The sequence below is a fragment of the Trachurus trachurus genome (assembly GCF_905171665.1).
Source record: "Trachurus trachurus genome assembly, chromosome: 14".
In the NCBI taxonomy this organism is placed as follows: Eukaryota; Metazoa; Chordata; class Actinopteri; order Carangiformes; family Carangidae; genus Trachurus; species Trachurus trachurus.
The window spans coordinates 8,268,139-8,274,173 of record NC_139903.1 but is presented as its reverse complement, the minus strand read 5'-3'; the positions used below and the strand labels follow the sequence as shown (position 1 = coordinate 8,274,173).

The 6,035-nt window shown below is 40.3% G+C and overlaps 1 protein-coding gene across 1 annotated transcript in view; it reads right to left on the bottom strand.

Annotated features, from left to right (window-relative positions):
- Positions 1-4,433: 4,433 nt before the first annotated feature.
- Positions 4,434-6,035, bottom strand: part of LOC310996625 (vacuole membrane protein 1-like) — a 67,167-nt gene continuing 65,565 nt past the window's right edge. Inside the window, exon 12 of the mRNA XM_083986055.1 lies at positions 4,434-6,035. This exon is cut by the window's right edge and continues 1,769 nt beyond it. The gene's annotated coding sequence lies outside the window, so the exon portion shown is untranslated.

The window sequence follows — 6,035 nt, the reverse complement described above, 5'->3', positions numbered from 1 at the left end:
TTTTCTACTGAAAATTAGCTTGAAACAAGTGAAATTATCTAAAAACAAGTACATTTTTCGGTGATGAGTCTTATTTTAAGTGGAAAGAGATTAGTTTGGTTAGAAATGAAACATTTTGACAAGAAATATGACAAATATTCTTGGAAAGATGTTGAGTTTTTACAGTGTAGCGCCACCGGCAGGATGACTTTTGTGTTTTCTTTTCAGGAGCATTTTCTCCCAACAAACACCTATACAGTACAAAGCATTAGCCTTTGTCCCCCATATTTAACTATTGGCACGTTTTTCCGGTTCATTCTTCTGTTGCTTCATTTGCATCTACGACAGGAAGGGCAGACCACACTTTCCCAGCATTGGTATGCTTGGAAGGCAGCAAGACACATTCCTGAGTCATATTTCTGAGATGGCATCATGTCATCGTGACACAGAAACCTGCATTGACATGTAAAGCCGTGCTTAAGCAACTCTTCTCGATAAGATCTGCTGCAGCAGAGTGGGGACACACACACACACACTGCGAAGGTGGACTCAGTAGTAGAAGTCCTCTCACATCAAAAGGGGGCGTGTTGTTTCTGACTCTCTGTGTGTGTAGGTGTGTGGAGCATTGTACGTGCTGCAGCTTCATTGTGTTTTTTAAAAAATAAAAAGTCTTATCACAGCAGCAGTCATGTCCTCTGTGTATTTACGACACACCTGAATGACTCATTTTCCTCCTGGGACACAAAAAAGGTAGAAGACATAAAGAAGCATGATGAGCTATTACGCAGCTGTACAGCCCCTCTCTGTCTTGTTATGACACTCAGCCACGTAAAGAGGGGGAAAAAATACGACCTGTGAAATAACTCACGCAGTCCAGGTGTGAATACGCAGAACTAAACTAAAACTGTGATTTATTTGGGTACAGCGGTGAACAGAAAGTTTAGTCACAGCAGGTATTTTTTCCTCCTCCTCCTCCTTCCCACGAAGTTGAAAGTTTATTGAAAGCACTTTGAAATATCAGAAAGCACAGCAGCAGCAACAGATACTCAGCAATCACACACATGGGGCAAAGTATTATCGCCTTGAGAAGAGAGTGTGTGTGTTTCGGGGACAGACATTGCCCCGTCATTGCCACCTGGCAGCAGCCATTAGGCCGTCTGCCATGTTGGCACCGTGTGTGGGCAGGAGCAGCAGATGCTCTCTAGCCTAACTATGGTCTGTTAAAATACCCACACATCATTTTAAATGTAAATGTACTTTATTTATACAGGCAGCCCTTTACAACAACCCTTTCGGTGTACCAAAGTGCCTTACAGCAGGTAATAAATAAAGAGAAGAATAAGTAAAAAACAATTAAAAACAATAAAAGAACAGTGAAAGCAATAAAATACAAGATAAAAGTGTCACCATACTACTGGGTATTAAAAGCCATTAAATAAGTAGGTTTTTAGCCTGGATTTGAAGAGGCCCAGGTCAGAAAGAAGATGCATTTTGACCTGGGCACTGCCAGCAAAAGTTGATTTGTTGAACTCAGAGCTCTACCAGGATTACAGACAGTTAAAAGCTCAGATAAATACGATGGGGCGAGGCCGTTGAGAGCTTCAAAAACAAACTTTAAGAGTTTAAAATCAATTCTATAAAGGACAGGAAGCCAATGAAGGGAGTTAAGAATAGGAGTGATGTGCACAGTGTTGGTTAAAAGACGGGCAGGCGACTAAGAGAAGACTGGGAGACGCCGACACAAATTTTATTGCAGTAAGATGTGTTTGTGCTGTGTCACATTTAATCTTAGGAACACAACATCAATAGATTGTAATGATCCAAATGAGATATTTATATGATTGTAAGTCACACAACAACAACAGAGGCTGCAGCACCGACTCGAGAGCCTGTTGATAAGTTGAGTTAGTTAGACACTCCATCATTTCCCACTGACCTACTGATCCAGTTCAAATGAGACCAATAACTGCTCTGCTCTCACATGGAGCGAATTAAGAAGAGTCGCTGATAAGCTTGTTTGATCGTGGCACACCAAAGCCACAATAAAGGAAACAAAGGCTCTGGAGCTGGGGCTTTGCAGTAACCGCAGTTATGATGAGTGTGTGTGAATGTGTGTGAATGTGTGTGCAATGCATATTTAAACATGTGTAGTGTGTGTGACAAAGAAATACATATCCATGCATCGGTCACTTCTGAATATCTAACATAAACACATGTCATGTAGTTCAGGTTTACACTCACAATTGATTCAATACAATAGATTTTACAAAGTACACTATACATGTAAAATGTCTTGACATTCCTATAATTTAAGTTTTATATTTGAATTTCCTTGTTATTTAATATTTTATCCTGTTACACTGTTAAATTCCTAATAATCAAATTATTAGAACATGTTAATTCCCTTTTCTCTGTAAAGCACATGGTGACTTTATGGATATAGTAACAACAGGAGTTTCAAAGGTAGTTTCAAAAGTACAGAAAGAGACACTTTCTATTTTTGATTTAGTTTTAAATGTTGTGCTGCAGGTTAACTTCATCAGAGGCTAAAAAAGTGAAATGAAAATGACAACAGCTCCTTTGTTGACTCAATCTATTTATATCCTACAAGCGTTTTATTCTGCAGGTTCTTGTAGCAGAAGTTGTTTCGTATGTGAAGAATATTTTTGAATATTTAATTATTTTTTTTAAATCAAGTTCCCCTAAGTAAAAATTAGAGGAAACAACTTGATATGTGATTTTTTTTTTGAAAATCATTTGCATGATCTTATCATTTTTATTCAGAATTTATTTAATGGGGCTTTAATCACATTTTGATCATAGTACACATATTGTATAAGATGTTTTTTTTTTCTTTCACTTGCATTGAAGTAATATTCAACCAGGAGTATCTCTATTCTGCCTGCAGTAATGAAGCCGTTCACTTTCTCCACCTCGGCTGCACAGCATGGTAGCGTAACGTGGTTAATCCCGGGGTGACTGACTCACAAATTGTAACTTTCCTTTTGGTTTTTTCTCTGTTATCATTCGGTTTCGTCCGTTCACTCACTCACTCACTATATACTCCACTGTGACCCCCTGACTGACTGACTGCTACTTTACAAAAACAAAGGACTTAATGTGATTTTGAATGAAAAAAGGGGAAGACGAAAAAAAAAAAAAAAAAGAATCCACATGGTCAGCATAATTTAATGAGACAGAGTGTGAAAGGAACTAAGTGGATAACCAAATGCAGAGTGGGGCTTGTGGGTGGGTGGTGGATGAAGTCAGTGATATTTCAGCATCCCTCGGTGGTTAGCCTGCTGACAGGGAGAGGGGAAAAAAAACGGAGAGTGAGAGACAGTGCGGGAGGTGGGAGGTGGGAGGAGGGAGGGAGGGTCGCTGTGCCAGAATCTAAACCAGCACCACCACCACCACCACCGGATTCAACTGTAGTAGCTACGTATATGTGTTCAGCATATGGAGAGATAAGAGAGAGGAAAAGAAAAGAAAGAAAGAGGAGGAGGGGGAAGGACACAAAAGCAGTGTCATTATCTGAATATCAGTCCCCCAGCCTGTTTGGACAGGCAGGATTTGCATGTTAGGTTTTCCGCCGGAGCCCATGGGCAGGGTGGGGTAGAGCAGAGTGGAGTGTGGGGTAGTAGAGTAGAGTGGGGTGTGGGGTGGGGTTGGGTGGAAATAGTCATCTTCATGGTGTTCTGGGTGTGGCTGCTCTGGGAACAGGACCTCTCTCTCAACATGGGGTCTCTCGATCTCTGCACAGCACGGCACAGGTCGGTCGCACATCTGACCTCAGGATACAAGATCACGCTGCGTTCACACACCGTCATCTTTTTTTTCTTTTTAAATAAATATTATTATTCATCATAACCTCAAAGAAGAAAATACCTTGAAACTGCGAAACCCACAGAAACGACTGTGCTCTGTGTCTGATATGTGACATTTTTGCATATTTATATATATCACTTTATAACAAATTCATCATATTTCATCATGTTATGAAACACATTATCCATCAAATAACATTTCGCTGTATCGATATCATTTACTGACACTAGCACTAATTCTATTTTAAGGTATATATATATATATATATATATATATATATATATATATATATATATATATATATATATATGGAGGATGTATTTATATATATACAGCTTCAATTAGCCAGCAAGAGATAAGCTCGTAGCTATAATTCACAACTCACACCAAAGGATTACTGTGGAATCTGAAATGAAGCTGATGTCAGTATATGGAGAGAGAGCAAATCAGTAATGTGATAACCGTTTGGATGTGAAACACTAGACGGAGAAATCGGAGTTGTGATGGACTCAGTATCCTCCTTGTCCCTCTTTCTCGGCTGACATGTGAGATTCTTTAGAGGCCTGTGGGTCAACACTGGCCCAGTGTGGGCAAGACTTATCACATAATGAACAGAGCACCAATCCTTCTTTTTAAGAGACTTTATTTATAGTGCAAGGCAGAAAAAAAGAAACAGTTACATACACATTTAAAATAACCCAGTTACAGACATCTATTAGACTGTAAGAAATACAGGCACTTACTTACACATAGAAATATAAACAGAATTTCTAGACAAACATGCACACACATTCAGACAGGCATGCCAAAAGGGGGCTCCCTTATGGAACAGGACATCCTGAAACTGCCAAGAAAAACACTCTCTAAGCCAGCGAGCCATTCCAGTGTTATCCAATGATTTTGCTTTTATGACCAGGAAAAACTTTTTACACTTTTGCTCTATTCTAGAAAAGAAAAAGAAGAAGAAGAAGAAGAAGAAAAAGAAGAAAAAGAAGAAGACTCTAAAATAAAACTGAGGCTTTGCGGCAAAAGTATCCACTGGTCAAGCAATGATTTTCAGCTTTGTATAATTACCAATTTGTGGCCCTTAGAAAAACACCCCCTCCAGAGAGTTGTTCCAATAAAATGCAGCCTTGCTACAAAAAAAAAAAAAAAAAAAAAAAATGCGTATTGAGCAACAGAAGAAAGTTCTTAGTAAAAGAGAAGAGGGAAGTGTAAAAGGGAAGAGGAGAGCTGGGTGAGCACTGTGTGTACCATACCTAGGACTGGGTGTCACAATGTGATGTGTTGCAATAAGGTGTGTACTGTCTGGATTCTCTGGAAATTCAAGAGGACAGAGCCAACACACACACATTCACACACACACACACACATTCACACACACACACATTCATACGCACGCATGCAGAAGTACACTATTGACATCACTACATCTGCATTTGCAAAACATGTGAAAACACAGTTCCCCCCCCACATAAAACCACATAAAAAAAAAAAAACCCATTTCAGACGTCAGCATGGAGGAAATAAACAATAGACCCCATGTCTCCGATGTTTCACAAGCGGTTGGGATAAAGGGGAAGTGACATCGCAGCAACAACACACCTCTAAATGGGAACTGATGCTATAACTGAGACAATGACAGTAACAGAAGGAGGAGGACAAAACAGGATGCTGGTCAGATGAAAGAGCCCGAAATGTCAGACAGCCTACAGACTGTTGTCGCCTTGCAATCTTAACAGCCAACACCAGTCTGATAAGCTATCTGACAGGCCGAGAGAGTGACGGACATGCCTGACTGACTGACTGACTGACTGACTGGGACGTACGTATACGCATGTACAGGAAAACGACAACAATGAAAAAAAGAAAAAACGGGAAGGGGGGAGAAAGAAAGAAAGAAAGAAAGAAAGGAAAAAAAAGAAAAGAAAGAAAAAAAAATCCTAATCCTACTTACCGTGACAGGAGAAAAGAGGAGATGTGAGTGTTGGTTCTGACTAGAGCTGGTGCAGAGCACAGGGTTCAGCTCGCTCAACAGTACCCCTCTGTTTTGAATCTACTCGAGTGATTCGTCTCCTGGCTCCGTGACTAGGGCAGTGCAACGAGTTCATTCGAAGGTTCAGCTGAGGTAACGGCACAGACGCTTTTCACTGTGCGCTTGAGGGTTTTTTTTTTCTCTCTCTCTCTCTCTCGCTCTCTCCCTCTCTCTTCCCCCCCCTCCTGCCTGT